Source organism: Prionailurus bengalensis, chromosome X, assembly GCF_016509475.1.
Source record: "Prionailurus bengalensis isolate Pbe53 chromosome X, Fcat_Pben_1.1_paternal_pri, whole genome shotgun sequence".
NCBI classification, from domain to species: Eukaryota; Metazoa; Chordata; class Mammalia; order Carnivora; family Felidae; genus Prionailurus; species Prionailurus bengalensis.
The window spans coordinates 69,673,888-69,697,563 of record NC_057361.1 but is presented as its reverse complement, the minus strand read 5'-3'; the positions used below and the strand labels follow the sequence as shown (position 1 = coordinate 69,697,563).

Below are 23,676 nucleotides of genomic sequence, written 5' to 3'. Positions count from 1 at the left end.
GACACACACAGGGAGAGTGTGCCATGTGAGCTATGATGGAAACAATGACTGGGGTGATGGATCTACAATCCAAGGAATGTCAATGATTGCTAGAAACTGCCAGAAGCTAGAAGAGAGTCATCGGACAGATTCTTCCTCAGAGCCTTGGCAAGGAGACCACATTGCTGACATTTTTATTTTGGACTTTTAGCTCACAGAAATTTGAGAAAATAAACTTCTAATGTTTTAAGCCAGCCAATCTGTGGTGATTTGCTTCAGCAGCCCTAGGAAACTAATATACCTTAAGTTATATTTAGATATGAGCAAGAAGAGAGTATCTACTATAATAGGAGAAAAGTCAGGGGGAAAAAGGTTGTAAAATACATATAGATTAGTATATTTAGTTGTGGCTATGGTGAAAATTTATCCTATTTATCTCTATTATGTGCGAGTGGAGTGGAAAAATCTATTATAAATTTAACAGAAAAAAATTAAGAAATAGTAATCTTAAAGGAGAGACTTGAACAGATGAGAGAAGTTTAATACAATTGCCAGGTAACATTAATGGCCCACTTGCAGTTTGATATTATAAATTAAGTTGAAGCCAATTATCATGGTTACATGATTTTCCTCAACCACATTCAGCTTGCAAAAAGGTACCACTGAGAAGTGATGGGGGAGTTGGATATATCCATAACTAGGGTTTTGTCTAAGAGATATCAAAATGAAAGTGGATAAAAGGAATTGAATATTTATGCATGAAATTATTTGTTTTGGTTCACTATGAGCCTATAGGAACCTAAGATAGGTAAGAATCTATAATGAGTAAGAACATAAGTAAAGCCATTGGGAAAGGATTAATGAGCAGTAGTTCAAAGTTGGTAAAATCAATAGTAGGTCTTATAGGGGGTAGAAGAATTGTTGGAGTGTGGGTATTAGAGGAACCTGAAGTAGTGGTTGGAGAATATTTGAAATTGAGATTTTGGAGGGATATGAATATAAATGAGCAACTGAAATAAGATGGAAGGCAAGATACTTTGAGAAAATGAAGTAAAAGAATGAAATATTAGGATATGGGAATGATTATCTACATATCAAAATCACCAGGGATTAAAGAAAGAGGGAATGGCAGTGGACCAGACAGAGAATCATGGCAAAATAAAGGGAATGACCTGGGAGTTAGTCGATGAATACAACAAGGAAACATAACAGGTGATATAAATCTGATGATATGAGATTCAAAGCTGGCTATTTTTAGGGAGTAGAGAAGTAGAATGAGTTGGAAATGCCATTGAGGAACCAAGTATACATCTATAGCATCTCTGGTTCCAGTGGCAGGAGGGGACATGGGAAGGAAAATATCCATTCAAGAGGGCCCCAGGAAAAACAATGTATTTGAGAAACAGCCGAGTTTCGGAGAGCAATAAAGTGGAGATATCATTCAGATAGGAGGCAGAGGAGGGTATAGAGGATTTTGCTGATGACAGTGTGTTTCAGAGATAATGCCCAATGGTGACATAATCCTGAAGCCTTTGTGATGTAATAGGAAAGATCATATGTAGGCAGGATAAAACTAGAGATACCTCTCCAAAATCACTAGGAGCTCAATTTTAATTTCTAGATCAAACCATCTTTTCCTTTCTTTCACACTGTATTGAAATTTCTCATTTTAAAAGTAGTACGTACTCATTGAAAAACATCCAAACATCATTAAAATGTGTCATTTAAAAAGGGAAAATCTCTTTAAGTTTTTTAGAGTTTGAATTTCTGAGTCAAAGATTTTCTAAATGTTCTTTTTATAAATGAGGTTGTGCATTTTTTCATATGTTTACTGGTCATTCACATTTCTTTTTCTATAAAATATCTGTTCATAGCCTTCAACTATTTTTATTCCACCTTAATTGTATCTTTCTTATTGAGCTTTATGAGCTTTTTATATGATTGTATCTTAAGAAATTCCCATTTTTGTAGGTAAAAATGGTTGAATATTGACAATCTCCTATAATTCAACATAATACACATCGCTATTAGCTGGTAGTTCCAAGTCAATATGGTCTATATTATCCTAATTTTTGTATTATTTCAGCAATATTCTTGTGGAGATGTAAACTTTTAAAATAAAGACCAACATTGAAAGATGTGGCCAACTAAAACCTGCAGAAATACTGTTAAATCCATGTTAATATTTCATCATCCACTTAATGAATCCTTTTAAAAGTCAACTCACTAAACTTTCTTTTCTTGGAAATAATACTAAGTCTTCCTTTTTAGCAGAGCAAAAGGATGATCTAACTTTCTTTTTACAGAAAATTAAGTATACCAAAGTTGTATAATAAAGTCTTACTACATTATATCATGCTTCACATTTTAAGTGCCTTCACACACATTAATTAGTTCCTTTCTCAAAATAAGATGTGATTGTAAGTACACACACACACACACACACACACACACACACACAATGGTTAAGGCCATGGAACTGTTTTGTGACAAAGCCTGAAGTAGCTAAATCTCAAAGCAAAAAACCCAAGATATTGTTGAAAATTTCATACCTCTCTTTAAAGTATTAATCTATAAATAAAATTACAATGAGATAAACATTATTCACATTTAAAAATATAAACATGTTGCTAAGTTGAGCATATTAGTCATTAAAAATACTAAAAAGTATTAGACAAAGTACTTACAATCTTGTAAGAGACATTTCCCCTGCCTATATGTTGCCAGGACTTTAGGATTGTAATTTAAAACTGGTAATGTTGAGTGATGACATCATAAAGACACTGTGAATAACAGGAAGTTGAAGGGAAAAGACAGAGTTAATTATATTTTATGGTGCATAGACGCCTCTGAAATCTATTCTAAAATTGTACCTTGTACCTGTGTTTACACATAATGTTTCACAGCTTGAACAGGAAGAATCAGGTTTTCATTGATTAAATCTATTTGGTTGTTTGCTAAACATCTAATTGTTATTAGACTATTTTAACACCAGTTTTGAACATACATGTGTACACACAGACCTATATACACGTGTATATGTGCATATGAAGGAGCTATATGTATTAAAAGGAATATAAAATAATATAAACATTCCTCTATAAAGAGCTACTTTAATCCTGTACATTTCCTTCACATTCAGACTTTCCCCCATAAAAGTATCTATCTATTATCTATCTATCTATCTATCTATCTATTATCTATCTATCTATATTCACAGTGATATTTCTTCAAAATAACTTGAATATAGTTTCATGTTATATATGTAAGTTACACAAAGGTGAAATGTCTATTAAAATAGTACCAAGAAGTCTGAAACACTTTTTTTCTCCCCAAATCTAAAAACAATTGTTGTTATGTACAAAGTTATGTTAGAACAAGTTATCAAATGCCACTTGGCAGGAAATTTGAAAAATATGAACTTTACATTATATAAAGGAAAGTCATGTGGTAGGTAAGGATGCATACAGAAAAAAGATGTCTTTTATGTGATCTAGAAAACAAAAAGTGAGTATCTTTTTGGTCCCAGGAAGAGAAGCAGTTGATTAGTTATTCTCATTTTTGGCTACTTTTTTGTCATTGAATTTTTATTTATTTTTGAAAGTGTATATTTCTTATGTAATACTAAGCTCATCTCATTTTTTTAGTTTATTAATTTTGAGAAAAACAGAAAGCACGAGTGAGTGGGGGAGAGGCAGAAAGAGAGAGAGAGAGAGAGAGAGAGAGAGAGAGAGAGACAGAATACCAAGCAGGCTCTGTACTGTCAGCACAGACAATTTCACAACCACGAGATCATGACGTGCACCAAAATCAAGAGTTCAATGCTTAACCGACTGAACCACCCAGGCGCTCTTGACCTTATTTCATTTTTAGAAAATAAAAGCAAAATGTTATCCAAGCACCAAGTTAGTTTTCACTTGGGCAGTGTTACACAGTCTCAGAGCCCTTCCATTGGCCAAACTGAGCTTAAAAGACTATCAAAAAGTATTACCTTCTGAAGTAAAGTAATATAAAGCCATTCAATTTGTAAGTCAAAAATAGACCACAATCAGTAAAGTAATAAAAGGAACACTATGTGTAAAGTGCCTTGAAAAATGTTCCTACTCTCAGGCAGAGTAATTCTACTCCTAGGAATGCATCCTAAGTAACTATTTCAGCACAAAGATGTTAATTATAATTTTACATAAAATATTAAAATTTAGATACACTCTAAATGTCCAAGATTAGGGAATGGTTTTAGTAAATCCCTAGATTATAATTCCATGAGAGCAGGAATCATGTCTGTTTGGTTGTCAATGCCTAACATTTGTGTGAAAAAAAAAAGATATGTAGAACTGTACACAGAGTTTGATAGCTACCATGTAAAGTGGAAGTATTTATTGTAAAAAGAAATAAAGTTAAATATATCATAATGGTATAAGTGGGGTTATGGATAATTTTGTTTTCTGCATATGATGTTTTGTACTTAAAAATTCCTACAAAATATGTATATATTGATAAGCAAAAAATATAATACTAAAATATATATAAAGCATTGCAAATGCAGATAGAAATAATATTTGGAACATTTATATTCTTGGATTATCTGGCCTGATAAGAAAATTAGTATTACTTTTGAAAGACTGTTGTGTAGATAAAGCCAATTAAAAAAATAATCATTTTATTAATTTTTTTAATGTATATTTATTTTTGAGAGAGTCAGAGTGTGAGTGGAGGGGGGGGCAGAGACAGGGGAGACACAGAATCTGAAACAGACTCCAGGCTCTGAGCTGTCAGCACAGAGTCCAATGTGGCGGCTCAAATTCACAAACCTGGAGATCATGACCTGAGCTGAAGTTGGAGGCTCAACCGACTGAGCCATCCAGGTACCCCGCAAAATAATCTTGACTAATACTACTTTATTTTTTTAACTTACCTGTTAATTCAAATAGTCAAATTGATATAAATTCAGCTTCAATTAATACAAAATTTCTGTCAAAATTTCTAAGATTCAGTCAAGGAAAATTAACTAAGTAATATCTATGAACATATAAAGCTGTAAATGGCTTATTTTAACTCATGTGAAGAGTATTCTTCAAGTTTTTATTTTTAAAAATTTGTACATACTATTGATTTGAAGTTTTAATCTTAAGGAAGAAAATTAGAGGGAAGAAGAACCAGAGAACAGCCTTGTTCTAGGGTTCTAGAGCCCTTGTTCTTGAGATCTAGGGCTCAAGCAGAGTACATGCCCTGTACAACCCCATCACCAAGGCAATACTGAGGCAGACGGTGACTGGTTGTCTCCTCCTCTCTTTCTCTTTTGTCACACCTGTTTCCTCCCCCCCACCCCCCATTTCAAAACTTTCTCAGATTTTTAAAATGAGATACAAAGCAGGGAACAGTGAAAGCATATGCACATCTACAACGAGATTTGGCTTGGGCCCTGGACTTCTCCAAGCATGACCTCGAGCTTTGAAGAAGAAAAACATAACATTTTATTCAGTCACCAGTTTCAGTCTTTAGCAATATTCACACACAGACTGGCAGGACATCACATCTTCAATTGAATCTGAAGCCCCCATACCACTTTCTCCCCTGCACTGGGCCCCCCTTCCACTCTATCTCATTTATTTTTTTCCATAGCACTTATTGCATTCTACATAACTTACTTGTTTATTGTTTATCACCCACCACTAGAATATACAGACCACGGCTGCAGGGATTTTTGTTTGTTTTATTTACTGGTGTATCTCCAGTTCCTGGCAAATAGGTGACACTAAAACATTTTTATTGAATGAATAAAATCTATAATTTATTATTATGGAAGGAAATATTGGCTATCTCAGGTGTTTTCTTTCACTAAGAAAGCATCATTAATGTCTGTAGCCACTGAAAAACTAAGACTTAAATGATCAATATACTGCTACCTACTAGTAATAGGACTAAATTGGCCATTAATTTTGATCTAAAATTTATGACTATGTTGCAGTTTCATTTTGTACTGATCCCCTGCTGGTTCTGGTGGTAAGGGTGGAAGTGTTTTGAAGGGATATGCTTGGGAGAAAAAACATACTAAATTAGAACTCAGGAAACCACTGTTAAAATTTCAGCTTTGTCACTAATCATATGGCTTTGGATAAGCCAACTAAACTTTCCTTGGTGTCTCAATCTGTAATAGGGATGGAGTAGATAGCTAGTTAACCTAGAGTAACACAGACTGTTAAGGATCTAAGAGGGTAGTAACCAAGTGGTCTAGAGCCAAATTCCACATTTCACATAGGTTTCATTCTGTATTAATATATTTTATGTAAAACAATCTGAGTGCTTTTGCATGTAATATATTGATCCAGTAAGGTAACACCACTATTTAATACTTATCAGGCATTTTAATTGGCAATGATATATAATGAATATAATTGTGAATATGAAAACTCTATGGAATTCAGGATTTAAGTTAAAAGCTAAAATCTGAAATTACCCCTTTGCTCTATTCCCACCATTACTCAGGAAACTCCAGTAGACTAAAAAGAGCCTGATATCTCCATCTAGTTAGAATAATGGTTCTTAACTCTTAAACTCTAATCATTTATAAGGATGCTCTCAAACTTTGATCAAGAGATAATATAAATGATTGTTGCAAGTGAGGTTGCACACTTCAAATCTTGTCAAAAGGAACATTGAAGTGAATGAATCTTCTGATATTGAGGGGAATAAACCTTGCATCAAATTCAAAGGGGGCAAATTGGGATGTCAAAACTTGAGTCAACAATCTTATGTTTCCTGGAACAAGCAATGCAAGCCCCACATGAAAGTAAGGCTATTTCTGTTTTTGTTTTGTTTTGTTTCGTTTTGTTTTTGCTGTTGTTGTAGTTAATAATTTCATCTCCATGATTAGCAGAGTGCTTCTTCAAACTAGGCGTTCAACAAATATTTGTTTAATGCATAAATATGTAAGAAAGGTATGATCAGGAAAAAGTTGTACACAGGTAGAGATAAAGGACTGACATGCAACAATTTAAATCGTACAAAAGTGGATGTTTTTATAGATCATTAGTGACATTTATTATTAGTAATTGTGTTGCAATTATTATGGCTTAGTACAGCTTTAGTTAGAATCTTTTATTTGAAATGTGCTAAGAAATTTTCATTTTCAAATGTGTGCCATAAACACATGTACATGCATGATTGTGAATCACAGAATTAGAAGAACTTGTCTTACAAAATAGGAAATTGTCTAAAGCTTTTGAGAGAACTTTACTAAATATTTTATTTATATGTAAGACCCATAATGACTAAATAGCGGCTATATTTTGAGAATATCCGTGACTGAGTTCATTAGATATTTATTTTGATTGATCAAATGAATACATTTTTAAAAGGCAAATGAATTAGAGAGATAGACAACACCCTTGCACTGCCTTCTTTTAATATAAAGATAAATACTACACATATAACCCCTATGCTTCAGTAGGTGAACATGTGCACCCAATCTATTTCTCCAACCTCTTTCTATCATTTCCCTCATATTCCTGATACCCATGTCCACTGAAAGATATTGTGATAGAACCTATTGATTGCTTACCCAACATTTTTACCTTCCTGTGTATTTCTTATCTGCCATCACCATAAAAGTTAGGGAGTCCATTTGCATAGTTTCCAAGGCTTCCTTGTAGCTAGTACTGGTCCCCCAACCTAGATTGGGCCAATTATAAATAATAAAAATACTTCTAGGGAGTGTCTGGGATTTTCTATTATGATAAAAACCCTATTTTATTCCTGCTTCATATATTGTTATATAATGGCATGATGCTTGTAAGTGCAGCAGGCATTTTGTGAACATGAGAGGACATATTGACAACACCAAAGATAACTCAGCAGAAAGACTGTAATAACATTTTTAAGCCTCTAACTTAATTATATATAAAAAAATCTTTCTGAAATTATGCTAGGGTGAGTCTGGGTGGCTCAGTTGGCTAAGCCTCCAATTATTGATTTTGGCTCAGGTCATGATTTCATGATTATGTGCCATGTCATGAGATTGAGCCACATGTCAGCCTCAGTGTGGAGCCTGCTTGGGATTCTCTCTCCACCTCTCTCTCTCACTGTGTGTGCTCTCTCAACATAAATAAACTTAAAAAATCTTGTTAAGAAAACAGTAATGTCTTTATGGTTTAAGCTGCTATCAATGGAGTTTTCTCTTACATTTTTTCAGAAAGCGATAATAACTGATCCAACTTTCTGTGCCAGTTTATGACTGTGTCTTTTTCCAGTGTCTTTCCCCTCATCTAAAATGGTATTCTCCCTATCTGTTTCCATACCAATTTTCATCAAGCACCAGATCAACTATTATTTGCTCTGTGAAGACTTTATCATTCAGAGTTAATTGCTTCCTAGGCAGAGTTGGTCATTAATTCAAAAAGTAATTATTGAGAACCGACTTTATGACAGACATTTTACTACAAGCTAATGATGTAATTGTTTAAAAAATGACTCTGGAGCTTACAGTCCATTGCATATATAATTAATTATATACCAACATCCATTTCCCTATTTTTTCCTTATAAGCAAAACCACAATTTTAATTTATTGTTCATACTTTCCTCATATAACTTAAATGAGGCAAACTTTATCTAGAGCTATAAGTATAAATTATTGTTGCCCTAAGCCATTGTTCAGTATTTTTTTTTTGCTAGTGATTGATTTAGGGGATATCATCCAGTTCTAGCCAATTATATCTGAGAGAAGGCTTCTAGGAAAGTTTTTTCACTCTTATGTAGTTGTCACTAGAAAAAAAACCAGTCCATTTTCATCTCCTAGAAATACTCATATCTGGTTGCAATGCTTGAAACCAATGCAACAACCATCTTGTAAATATGAAGAGACACAAAACAGGCAAAGCCAAACAACTAAGGTATTTAGATATAGAAATCAGGTTTTGATGACATTTGTGATATGCTGAATTAACCAACACTGAAATTTTCTCTAGTTCTAAACACTATGTAACTTAAATGCTTTAGCTGCATAAGTTTATTTGAGTTAGAGTTTTCTAATACTTGCAGGCAAAAACATCTCAAATAACAGTCTTACAGACAATGCAAGAACAAGGTTGTAAATGATGAACAAATTGGAGAAAAAGGCCTTTGGTTTTATTAATTAAAAACTTTTGGTCTCAGAATAACTAGATTGCCCATTCAAGAGAACATAAATAGACCACAAAAATCATTCTTACTAAATATTTGTAGATCAAAGATCTTAGTACTTAGTGGTTGCCTCCATGGCATATACTTTTTGCCATAGCAATGGCAAGGTTGTTTCAATATAATCATCTATGTCCCTTTGTGATTGTCTGAAATATAGCTGTCCAATATTAGGGATACTGTTTTTTATCATGACTTCAAAGATGACTAATTATGTGGAAAATATTTGTGGACCTTGACTTATTTGTATTGAACTTTAACCTCTAAACTAGCTTTCTACAGATGTTGTATTCCATTTAATATTTTGTGAATGATGTATATATGTGTAAAGACTTATATCATGTTTTTATGTTTATGGATTTTCTATCCCCATTTTCTTTTTGTGCCTTTTAAACTCTTCTAGCCCTCTGGCAACTGGCATTAGATTTATGCAAAATTTGTCATTTTCAAGCATCTTAGTAATACCAATGTGACATTTTTACATCAAAATTGGACTGCTCATCCAAGCCACCATAGAATTAATTTATAAGGTTACATCCACTAAGACATATTCATAATATACCCATTGTGTTGTGACAGGTGAGGTTTTTTTATGTTCAGCATTTCCATTTCTCTTGCTAATTCAAAGGTCAAGGTCACTGTCTATACTTTGGCTTAATCTATTTAGTAATGAATACTGTCCAATATTTCTAGTTACTTTACTGTTTTTTTGGCCAATAATTTAAAAGCCACCTGAATATTTCCAAATTCATAAACCTTACACGTGTATTTGAGAATGTTGTTGGATAAAAGAGAACACTTGAAAGACAAAATATTCAACATACTAAAGCAGAGTAGGTCAAAACAATGATTAACAAGCAGGCTGTCTATAGAAAAAAAAACATAAGGAAAAATCCCTTTGACATTGGCCTTGGCAACATTTTTTTTTCAGATATGTCACCAAAAACACAAGCAACAAAATGAGAAATAAACAAGTGAGATTACATCACTCTAAAAAGATTATGTGGAATGAAGAGGCAATCTATGAAATGAAAGAAAATATTTGCAAATCATAGATAAGATAATGGCTTAACATCCAAAATATGTAGGGAATTCATATAACTCAATAGTAAAATAATTAACAATAATAATAATAATAATAAGTAAATAAATAAAATGGGCAGAGGACCTGAATAGACATTTATCCAAATGGCCAACAGATATAAGAAAATAGTCTCAACATCACTAATCATCATGGAAATGCAAATCGAAACCAGGGTGAGGTGTTATCTAACAACTGTTAGAATGCCTATTATCAGAAAGACAAGAGATAACAAGTGATGGTGAGAGTGTGGAGAAAAGGGAACCCTGTACAATGTTTGTGGGAATGTAAATTTGTATAGTCACTATAGAAAGCAGTATGCAAAGTTTAAAAAAAATAAAGATATAACTACCATATAATCCAGCAGTCTCACTTCTGGCATTTATACAGAAAAAATGGAATCACTATCTCAAAGGGATATTTGCACGGCCATGTTCACTGCAGCATTATTCGCAATAAACTAGACGTGAAAACAACCTAAGTGTTCATCCATGGTTAAATGTATAAATAAGAGGTGGTATATATAAAGAAGATTATATATATATATATATATATATATATATATATATATATGTATACACACACACACACACACACATACACACAATGGAATATTATACTATTATACAGCCATAAAAAGATAATCCTGTCAGTTGCAGCAACACTAATGAATCTTGGGGGCACTATTCTATGTGAACTGTCAGACAGAACAAGTAAAATACTGCATGACCTCACTTCTATGTGAAATTTTAAAAGGCCAAATTCATGTAAACAGAGAATAACAAAGTTGTTGTCAGGGACCTTAAACCTATACAATGTTATATGCAAATTATATCTCAAAAATATTTATATATACTTTATACATACATAAAGCTGGAAAAAATAAAAATAGAAGAAAACAAATAGGCTGTCTGGTAGAAACTAAAATATATCTCTTAATTCTTTTATAAAAGTTAACAGAAATAAAGTAGAGCATGCAACTCTTGTTCTCATGATCATGAGTTTGAGCCCCATGTTGGGTGTAGAGATTACTTAAATAAAAAAAAATTAAATTAGAAATTATTTTTTAGATTTCGACCTTCAAGTCAATTAGAGATAAATATGAATCTTCCACATTTTTTTCTCTCTGAAGTTGGACAGTTACATTCAAATAATTAAAGGCTGTATGAAGAGAGACATGTATCATATTTCCTGTTATCTTTTTTGTACTCATACAAATTAGAATTTAAAATGTTTTTCAAGCAATGTGTCAATAATAAATCAGTGAATCTATTAATCATACACAAAATAATCACTGAGTCTATTCCAATGTGGGAAATATGGGAGAAATGTGTTCTTGGGGCATGTTCTCATGGGATGTTTTGGTAAGTGTATAGGTGTTCATTTTAAAATAAATTTATGATGTGTTTATTTTTTCAACTGATGCACCATTTATAGAAAATTTTAAAAATACAGAACACTAGTAAGAGTTTGATAGGTAGAAACTGTAGTTTCAACTTGGTATAATGAGTACATGTTGCAGCTTCCACCCTTACATTAATCTATAAAAATTTTAAAAAGAATATTTTAAAAATTAATGAAGATATTACCATATTCAAATATAGGAATGATAAATCACAAGAGAAAAGAAAACGAAAGCAGATAAGATTTAATCAGAGAGATAACCCAGAGGCTCAGAGCCTAGGATGCATGTGGGATCTAGTGGGAGAGTACTGGGTTTTTAAAAAGAATCAACACCAAGGTACCTTAATGTCTAGAGGTTCTTCGCACTAATAACAGAAATAAACTGAGAGACAAATAATTGGGGATTAGTAGGAACAGAGCAGGAGAGAGCAATGAGGCTGTCTTATACTTGAGCATTCTTTCTCTAATTCTCTTATTCTGAAAGCTGTGACAAAGGTGTCTGTTTCCAGAAGGAAGAAGTGCTTGGAGATGATAAAGCCTGTAGATGAGTATGTCTATACTAAGAAGAAAAAAAATATATATATATGAAAATATATATATATATGAATATATATATATATATACATATATATATGTTTTCCCAGAAGATCAATTGTAGTGAAACTATCCAACTTGCAGTATGCTCCACTCATTTATCCTTCTCCTAAAAACTATCTCTCCTGTGCCCCCAAAGCAGGCTGTATAGTCAGATTTAGCTGATTGTCTTGGAGTAAATCTCAGTTACCAGGATGAGCTCACAATAACAAAATATAGGTCATTTGAGACATGTAAACACCACAAAAGTGAGACAATACAGACGTGTGAAACCAGAGCTAGTGGAGAAGGCAGATCAGGACTTACATATAAGTATAATTATATAAATATAAGAACAGTAAGGGAGGGTATGGCATTCATGACACAAGAAAGAATAACCACAAAAATTAAAATACATAAATAATTTTATAAATAAATATGAGTTTCAATATGTTGATATTCAATAGATGAGTTGAATAATGGAACAGACACACAAGAACAGAGAATTAATAAACTGGACAATTTGGCTAAGCAATTCTCAATGCAGCACAAATGAATGAAAAGATGAAAGGTAGTTTTAAAAGGTTAAGTTAATAAACACATAGATTGCAGAAGGGCCAGAATCCACCTAATAGTAGTTCAAAAAGAGTAATACCTAATTTAATCTAATACAGAGAAACTTGCACCCAACAAAGATTGGACATTCTTTCAAATGCACATAGAAAATTATTAAAAATAGAGCACAAGGAAATAGCAAAAAAAATTAAGGAATAAAAATTATAAAGACCATGTTGTCTCACAAAAATGCAATAAAATTAGAAATCAAAAAAAACCCCTCAATTGTAGAAAATATATAAAATATATTTGGAAAACAAATGTATCTACTACTACAAATTAATTGATTAAAGAAAAGATAACATAATAAAAGTTATGAGATATTTACAATAAAATGATAAAATACTATACTGAATTGTGGGAATTCAGAAGGAAGGACAAATAATATACATTTTAAGAGAATGATTGACAGTATTCATAAATATTTTAAATATTTGATATAACAGAAGAATGAGTCAAATATAAGTAGGATCTAAGAGCTAGATGTTTTGAAAAACTAGTGGGACATTTATTTTAGTGAGGCTGGAAGGAGAAAATTTTCAAGATGGAAACTACATTTTGGCAGAAAACCTCGGAAGAGTTAATAGTTGATGGTATGTGCATTAATGACACCTCTGAGATGAAGAATGTATAAAGAAGAGCAAAAGATCAAAGACTGAAAGAACCTTTAGTAATCCCCGTATTTTGATGATGATAGGAGTAAAAGGCCATTAGGTCTAAAACAAAAATGTTTAGATAAGAAGGAAAACTCAATGCACCAAATGTCATTAAATTCAAAATATGAGATAATTTCAAGGAGTGGGAAATAATTAACCATGACGAATTCAGTAGAGAAGTTAGTAATAAATGGAATAGAGAAAAACCAGTTGGATTTAGCAAGATTTTCACAGCCAACTTTCTTTTTTTTATATGAAATTTATTATCAAATTGGTTTCCATACAACACCCAGTGCTCACCCCAACAGATGCCCTCCTCAATGCCCATCACCCATCCCCTCCCTCCCAACCCCCATCAACCTTCAGTTTATTCTCAGTCTTTAAGAATCTATTATGGTTTGGCTCCCTTCCTCTCTTTGTTTTCCTTCCCCACCCCCATGGTCTTCTGTTCAGTTTCTTAAGATCCACATATGGTAAACTTTCAAGAAAGCAATACGAGAAGAATAGTCATGGAAAATGCCTGATAAATTAAATTATTTAAGAACAAAATGAATATGTCATGTTCTAGAGATGTTTATCAGTAAATTTATTTATTGTAATCACTTCTTTTGATGATAGGCCCTATTGTAGAAGGTGAGGTGTTGGATAAGCAAGTTAAGTCAAGAATTATGGTTTATCCATTAATACTCCTTTCTGCTTTTTTCTATCTTGTTAATGCTTGTTAATGTTTTAAGATTTGATCACAAAAGGTATGTAAAGCTCATATAACTTTAGGAGGATTTCATCTGTACGTATATAATAGTTACTGTTTTGGTTCACAAGGCAGATAATTATGTCATATCTGATTATAAGTCTGTAATTATAAGTTAGACTTCATTGGTAGCCACATTAATTCTGCTGATTGAACATGAAATACTCCTTCAGTGGTAAAAAGCTAGTGTGGCTTCTAAAATGTTGTGTTCCTCTTGCTTCCAGAGACATGTCTAGTAAGAAATTGCTACAGGGTGCCTGGGTGTCTCAATCAGTTAAGTGGCCAACTCTTGATTTCAGTTCAGGTCATAATCTCATGATCTTGAGATCAAATCCTGCATTGGGCTCTTCAATGAGCATGAAGTACATTTATGATTCTCCCTCTCCCTCTCCTTCTGCCCCTCCCCAGCTTGTGCTCTCTCTCTCTCTCTCTCTCTGTCTCTCTCAAAGAAGAAGAAGAAGAAGAAGAAGAAGAAGTTGCTATGGCTGAGGTCAAAGAGGTTGCTCCTTGGGTTCTCTTATAGGATTTTGATGGTTTTCTGTCTCATATTTAGATATTTCATCCATTTTGAATTAATTTTTGTGTATGGTGCAAGATCACCAAGGAGGAGAAGGAACTGCGGCTGAAGCTGCGGCCGCTCTACCAGTTCATATCGTGCAAGGAGTTCGATGACCTGTTCCAGAACATGCACAAGGAGAAGATGCTGCGGGCCAAGATCCGCGAGCTGCAGCGCTACCGGCGCAATGGCATCACGAAGATGGAAGAGTCGGCCGAGTACGAGGCGTCGCGGCACAAGCGTGAGAAGCGGAAGGAGAACAAGAGCGCGGCGGCCCCCCCGGGCGGTGCAGGAAGGACGGAAGGAAAGCGAGTTTGCGGCCATCGAGAACCTGCCCGGCTTCGAGCTCCTGTCCGAACACGAGAAGGTGCTCTGCAGCTCCCTGAACCTGAGCCCCGCGGGCTACGTGACCGTGAAGACGATCATCATCAAAGACCACCTGCATCAAAGCGACAGGGGATTCCCTCCAAAAGTCGCCTGCCTAGCTATTTGGACAAAGTGCTAAAGAAAAGGATTTTAAATTTCCTCACGGAAAGTGGTTGGATCTCCAGGGACGCCTCCTGAAGCGGCAGCGTGGAGAGTCGGGGCGCAGCTCCGAGAGCCAGGAGTGCCGGGGGTGAGGGTGGGGGAAGGAAACGCTTTTCCCCCCACCCGTTGTTGCTCTTTTTTAAGCAAATTGAGTTCCTTTCTTTTAGGCTATAAATTCTTTTCGTGGTCCTCTGGAAAAAAAAAAAAGTTTCATTCTTCTGCATGTCACTGCCCAATTTTCCCCATGCTATTTGTTGAAGAGACTATCTTTTTCTCATTGGATATTCTTTCCTGCTTTGTCAAAGATTAGATGACCATATAGCTGTGCATCGATTTCTGGGTTGTCTATTCAGTTAGATTTTTCTATGTGTCTGTTTTTGTGTCATTACCATACTTTCTCAATGATTACAGCTTTGTAGCACAAGTTGATGTCTGGAATTGGGATGCCTTCCACTTTCCTTTTATTTTTCAACATTGATTTGGCTATTCAGGGTCGTTTCTGGTTCCATAAAAAATTTAGAATTGCTTGTTCTAGCTATGCAAAAAATACTGATGTTATCTTTATAAGAGTTGCATTGAATGTGTATATTTCCTTGGATACTATAGATATTATAACAGTATATGTTCTCCAAATCCAAGAGCATTTCCATGTTTTTTCAATGTTTTCTTTTCTTTTGTCTTTTTCAATTTCTTTCATAATTGTTTGGCAACCTACAGAATAGAAAAAAATATTTGCAAATATCTGACATATCAGATAAAGGGTTAGTATCCACAATTTATAAAGAATCTATCAAAATCAACACCCAAAAGACAAACAACCCAATTAAGAAATTGGCAGAAGACATGAAGAAACACTTCTCCTAAGACATACAAATGGCTAACAGACACATGAAAAAATGCTCAGCATCACTCATCATCAGCGAAATAAAAATCAAAACCACAATTAGATACCATCTCACATCTGTCAGAATGGACAAAATTAACAACTTAGGAACCAACATATGTTGGTGAGGATGCAGAGAAAGGGAAACTCTTTTGTGTTGCTGATGGAAAAGCAAACTGGTGCAGCCACTCTGGAAAACAGTGTTAAAGAAAGTTAAAGATAGAACTTTAACTCAGAAAGTGAAAGATAGAACTACCCTACGGCCCAGCAATTTCACTACTAGGTGTTTATCCAAAGGATACAAAATACTGATTTGAAAGGGCACATGTACCCTAATGTTTGTAGCAGCACTATCAACAATAGCCAAATTATGAAAAGAGCCCAAATATCCATCAACCGAGGAATGGATAAGGAAGATGTAGTGTATATATACAATGAGATATTACTTGCCAATCAAAAAGAAGGAAATCTTGCCATTTGAAACAACGTGGATGGAACTAGAGTGTCTTAGGCTAAGCAAAATGTCACTCAGAGAAAGAAAAATACTGTATGATTTCACTCATATGTGGAATTTAAGAAACAAAAAAGATGAGAATAGAAGAAGGGAAGAAAAAATAAGATAAAAACAGAGAGGGGGCAAATCATAAGAGACTCTTAACTATAGAAAACAAACTGAGGGTTGCTGGAGGGGAGGTGGATGGGCTAAATGGGTGATGAACATTAAGGAGGGCATTTGTTGTGATGAACCCTGGGGGTTATATGTAAGTGATAAATCACTAAATTCTACTCCTGAAACCAATACTACACTAACTTGAATTTAAATAAAATCTTGGAAAGAAAAAAATTGAAAAAATAGAATGTTGCCTGTATATAAGAATAATGTGACTCCCTTATAATTCAAAAAATACATGGTGCCTGGGTAGTTCCAAGTTAATAAACCAGATATTTTCTGAAATCCATGTGTGATCCACAAGTACATTAAATTGTGTACATGTGTAATAGTAAAATAAAAAAAAATGGGAGAAGATAATGGGGACCAATGCTAGGAATTAAACAGAAAAATCTAAGAAACTTAAAAATAAGAATTTTATTAATATTTATTCATATATAAATCCTAGCTGTTTTAAAAGGAAAAGGTGATTATTATAGTAGAATAGAGAAATCTGAAATTATTTTATCCAGATTTTAAAGCATTTTCTGGGAAATTACAAAGATTCTGGAAGTTGGTGATAATTTTGTATTGTTAATTTCAGTTTAAAACTCAATGTTTTGTTTTTCCTTCAGATGGGAGTATAATTTTAACTATTCATATTGTTTATAATTACAGTTAGGGTCCTTTTTGAATCATAATTAATAGGGGCACTTATGAAATACATATCATTTGTCAAGCACTGTGCTAGGTATTTTTTATAATAGTCTCCTTTAATCTTCACAATTATTCAATGAAGGGAGTCTTAGTTTACTAATTTTTTATATGAGGATACTAAAACTGAAAGACAGGTTAAGTAACTTGTCCAAGGGTACCCAATAGTGAAAAGCAGAGCTAAGAGTTATATAACCTAAACCATCTGACTACAAAACCTGTGTTCCATTCTCTGTACTAATCTGTCACAAACATAATGAAAATAAGGAGAGAGAGAATTTTAGAATGAAGGGAAAGGATTTAAACAAATCCAGCTAATTATGTAATAGTTAGAAATTGCTGAGGGTTTCCTGGGTTGCTCAGTGGGTTGAGCATCCAACTCGATTTCAGCTCAGGTCACAATCAGGCGGTTTATAAGATGGAGCCCCCCATCAAGCTCTGGGCTGTCAGTGAGGAGCCTGCTTGGGATTCTTTCTCTCCCTCTCTCTCTGCCCCTCCCCCACTTGAATTCTCTCTAGCTCTCAAAATAAATAAATACACATTAAAAAGAAGAGAAATTGCCTGAGATAGACTAACTAGGCAAAAGCCCAAGGTGTGCATGCATTCGTGCGTGTGTGTGTGTGTGTGTGTGCGCGCGTGTGATTGATCACTTTCAAGTGGGAAATTTTTAATCAGATACTTCCAAGGTTGGTTCTAGTGGGCTCAAGAGTATGGAAATGAGAGTGGCATGGGATATGAGAAACGAAGCAATATGTAACTTCACAACTTGGTGAGGACCAATTCAATTTCTTTTAGTTTAAATGCAGCATCTTTCAGAAAAAGTGACTTTATACCTACCAGAGGTGACACTGATATTATGTTCCTATAGTTATTCCTGTAGCTTTTAACTCAGCATAAGGCCTGACTATAAGATTTTCTAGTTGTGTAATTCTTTCTCAAGGAACTGAGTGCTCCCAGCAGCCATTTTCTTTTTAATAACATAAGATTAATGGGAGACAAGAAAGGAGGTGCAAATAGAATTATACATGTTTTACACATGTAAAACTTGAGATACAATATGACAGACTTCTGAATAAGGGGGCATATTGTTCTCTGAGTCAAGAATAGACTAAATTAGTAACTGGAATTTTCTTTCTTTCTTCTTTCTTTCTTTCTTTCTTTCTCTCTAGAAATAATAACAAAGTTTTCTCAGGGTGGGTTTCATAGAAATTCCTTTGAAATACTTTCTTTTTTTATTTGTTTACAATTTTTTTAATGTTTATTTTTGAGACACAGAGTGAGACAGAGCACGAGGGGAGAGGGGCAGAGAGAGAGAGAGGGAGACCCAGAATCTGAAGCAGGCACCAGGCTCTGAGCTGTCAGCACAGAGCCCCACACGGGATGGAGTAAATGATGGCTATTAACAAACATTGTTCATAATCATTCTATTTCCTTTTAATGATTATTTCTGTTATTTGACAACTCTGTGTACAGAGATGAAAACTAAATTAATCAAAGAATCTAATATAGTATATTGTGTCAAATAGGTATTCATAATTTGTGCTTATGAACTACCTAACAGTGAGTCAATAATTGCCATAAGTGGCTGATAGTGATATCACTCATTGATTTATTCATTAACCTGCCAGTGGAGTGTACGATAAATAGAACAGGCTACATTTATCCAATCATTTATCTCTTAGACATAACTAGAAAGTAAATTATTAGTGACACAAGTTATACAGAAAGGGGTAAAATGTTATCTAGTTTAAAAGTATGTATATTCAGTAGTGCTAATGCACAAAATGGTCTATCTAATAAAACTAACTAAAGATGGCTGTGACTCCTCCCTTATCTCATCATGTAGATGGTTCTAAAATTTGTGATTGTTCTTTGTTTAGAGAAAGCTATGGATGTCTCCCATGATAAAAATCCTTTATACTTCAATATTTTACAGTTTTTTTAAAGTAATTTCATATCCATTATTTAACTTGATCCTCACAATAATGCTATAAAATAGGTAGAACATATATCACAGTGCACTGAATGCTCTGGGGCACCAGAGCAAACTCACAGGGGTACCATGGGATAATTTAAATTTTCAAGGGAAACAGTAATATTCAACACTGAGGTAATTCACAGTGTCAACATTTAATATCAATACATTATTTTTGATGATCATATCATTATAAGTTGGGTTTATGGCAATTGTGATAAAAAAGCAAGTACTGTATGAAATTTAATGTGGAATAGGTAATGAGAATGGTGGTGTAAAATCTAATTCCAGGGCTTAAGAAATTGTAATAGTCAGACTCATTTTACTAGCAAGCAATTATTGTTGTATACAAATGAAATATAAATATTGGTTTTTATTTCCATTCATGCATATTGTTTTTTAAAGATTTATGTATTTGTTTTTGAGAGAGAGAGGAGGTGGGACACAGAGAGAGAGAGAGAGAATCCTAAGCAGGTTCTGCACTGTCAACACACAGCTGGATGCAGGGTTTGAACTCATGAGCCACAAGATCATAACCTGAACCAAAATCAATAGTTGGATACTTAACAGACTGAACCACACAGGTTCTCATTTGTATGCTGTTTTTTCCCCCAATAGAGCTAAGTTATTAGGGTATATAGTATGTTGCTTAGACCTAATTACTTCATAAACAGGAATGTTAGATGTTTCTGTTGGTCTAAGAGTACCATGACAAAATTACTAACACACTGAGGTGCCATGAACTGAGAAAGTTTGGGAAACTCCATTATTAATGAAGGGCTTTTCTCAGAATCACAGATGAAACTAGGCCATCGTTATGACTTTATGAAACTGAAGCACAGGGCGCTGGGTGGTAAGCCCGGGTTCAACAACAGACACAAGACATTGAAACAGAGAAATCTGTTCCTCATAAGTCCTGGAGAAAGTACTTGGCACAACTCAAGGGACAGAGAGATCGGTGCAGGGTAAAGACAAAAAAAAAAGGGCAAGACCTGGGGAACATGCTTTTATTAGAGTCTGTGGGTGGACTGTTTTGCGTTTCCTGGGCTAGAGCAGATTGGTCAGTTCCTACTAAAAAGTGGAGCTTTATTAAGCCCAATGAAGGTCTTATCTAGGGGTCACATAAGGCATAAAAGCACTGGAGGTTGAAGGTACTTGATGACAAGTGTTGTTGGCAAAGTCATTTCAGGAACTCACATTTGCTTGTGACTGTGGGCTGCTCTCTAGGTCATGCACTTATATGATGTGGCTAGTGTCGATTTAAAGTTCTTGAATCCTTCAGGCTGCTTGATCTAACAAAATGGAGGCTGAGGTAGCAATACCATGGAATAGCTTAACTAAACTATTGACAGTCCTTATATTTTGATTACACGCTAATATTCCTGCCTGTATATTATGCTGGCTCTCCTTTGTCCACACATGATGACATCTTGTTTTTATTCTATTTTCCATCACTCACTAAGATGTCAGGTGTCTGCTTTTGCAGTTTTCATTAATGTATTAGAGACTGATAAAGATAGAGATAGTCCATAAATGATGCAAAGATGAAAAATAGGTGCATTTATGCCCATGTATATTGTTTTGCTTAGTGTGTTAAAGCTACTTAGAATATAAAAATAGAATAGGTCTCCACCTAAAAGCAGCTTCTCAGCTTCTTCTAGAACCCCTGTCAGGTTAAGCTTACTCATTTCCACTCCAGCCTTCACCATGTCCATCATGGTGACCCAGAGGTCTTACCGAGTGTCCACTTTCAGCCCCCAGGCTTTCAGAAGCCACTCATATATGAGCATGCCTGGTTCCTGCATCAACTCCATGACCTTATCACAGTTGGGCAGTAGAAGCAAATTCAGGGGTAGCCTGGATGCCAGCATGAATTATTTCCAGGGGCTATGGCAGGGCTGGAAGTATGGAAAACATCACAGTTATCTCAGGGAACCAAAGGCTGCTGAGCCCCATTAAGCTGGAAGTGGGCCCCAACCTCCAGGTTGTGCACACCTAGGAGAAGGAGCATATCAAGACCCTGGACAAGTTTTCCTACTTTGTTGACAAGATGTGGCAGCTGGAGTAGCAGAAAAACATTCTGGAAACCAAGTGTAGCCTCCTTCAGTAGCAAGAAACAGCTCAGAACAACATGAACAATATGTTTGAAAGCTACATCAACAACCTTTGGTGGCAGCTGGATACACTGAGCCAGGAGAAGCTGAAGCTGGAGGTGGAGCTTGACAACATGCAAGGGCTGGTGGAGAACTTCAAGAATAAGTAGGAGAAGGAGATCAAAGAGTATGAAGACATGGAGAATGACTTTGTCCTCACCAAGAAGGATGTAGACAAAGCTTACATGAATAAGGTAGAGCTGGAATCCTGCCTGGGAGGGCCGACCAAGGAGATCAGCTTCTTAAGACAGCTTTATGAAAAGGAGATCTGTGAGCTGCAGTCCCAGATCTTGGACATGTTCATATTACTGTACATGGACAGCAGCTGGTCCTTGGACCTGGACAGCATCATCACTGGGATCAAGCACCAGTAAAAGGAGATTGCCAACCACAGTTAGGTTGAGGCGGAGACCATGTACGAGATCTAATATATGGAGCTGCAGACATTGACTGGGGAGAACGGGTATGACCTCTGTCACAGGAAGATGGAGATTTCCGAGATGAACTGGAACATCCATCTGCTGACTCCAGGCTGAGATGGAGGGCCTCCAAGGCCAGAGGTCTTCCATGAAGGTCACCCTCACTGATGCTGATCATCACGGGGAGCTAGCCGTTAAGGACACCATTGTCAAGCTAGAGAAGCTGGAGGCCTCCCTGCAGTGAGTCAAGCAAGACATAGCATCACAGCTGTGCTAGCACCAGGGGTTCATGAGCATAAAGCTGGCCCTGTGCATCAAGATTGACATATACCACAAATTTGTTGAGGGTAGGGAAAGCCAGCTGGCATCTAAAATGCAGAAAATGAGTGTTGATACTAAGACCACCACTACTCAGGCCGAGCTTGGCCTTTGGGAGCCTCACAAGCCCTGGACTCAACTATGGCCTGAGCTCCTTCCAGTTCAGCTTCAGCTCTGGTGGGGGCTCCAGTTCCTTCAGCCATTTCAGTTCCTCCAGGGCTGTGGTTGTGAAGAAGATCAAAACCCATGATGGGAAGCTGGTGTCCAAATCGTTTGATATCCTGACAAAGTGAACAACTACAGTGGTCTCCCAGCCTCTCTATTTCTGTGTCTGACATAGAGCCTTTGGGGGAAGCATTTGTGCAAGGGAATGTCAGGAACAGGAGACTTGCCTGAGGCTCAACCCCAGTCCTCAGCCTACCCTTGTGGGGAGTCTATTGCCCTGGGTTCTCCCTCTTGCCCATGCCTCCAAATAAAAACCAATTCAAGTGTATTTTTCCAAATAAAGTCACAGATGGCTCTTACAATCCCTTCCCCCATAAAAGTAATAGAATAAGCACAAAGTACAAAAGTTCAGTAACTTTCTTATATTTTGGTAACAAAACAAGGACAGTTTCAGGAGTGGTGGTAAGAACACAAAGGATTATATAAGCAGTTGCACACAGACTTCAAGAACTTTATGATTTAGTACCATCAGTGTTAAAAAAAAAACATTGAATTAAATGAAATAACATGACATTTTATGCTTCCTTGCAGGAATGTCTTTGTCTTAAGTGAAGATACACTAAAATTTATTCTACAGAAAACACACAACAAAATTTAGTTGATTTCTTTCAAAACCAATATTAATGAAATAATGAATCAATGAATTCTTTATCATTGCTTAGATCAAATTAATGTGTTCACTGAAGTTTTGTTTTTTCAACTGATTTTTGGTATCTCTAAGAACAGACTCTGTAGTTTGACATCATTATATTCCAATGAAATATTTTCCTCCAGATAGAAGTATTTCTTTTTTTTTTTAAGTTTATTTATTTTTTTGGGGACAGAGAGAGACAGAGCATGAATCGGGGAGGGGCAGAGAGAGAGGGAGACACAGAATCGGAAACAGGCTCCAGGCTCTGAGCCATCAGCCCAGAGCCTGATGTGGGGCTCGAACTCATGGACAGCGAGATCGTGACCTGGCTGAAGTCGGACGCTTAACTGACTGCGCCACCCAGGCACCCCCAGATAGAAGTATTTCAAT

At 35.3% G+C, this 23,676-nt stretch overlaps 1 pseudogene; it reads left to right on the top strand.

Moving 5' to 3' along the window:
• The first annotated feature begins 21,235 nt into the window (after positions 1-21,235).
• Positions 21,236-22,723, top strand: LOC122477599 (annotated as a pseudogene).
• The last annotated feature ends 953 nt before the right edge of the window (positions 22,724-23,676 follow it).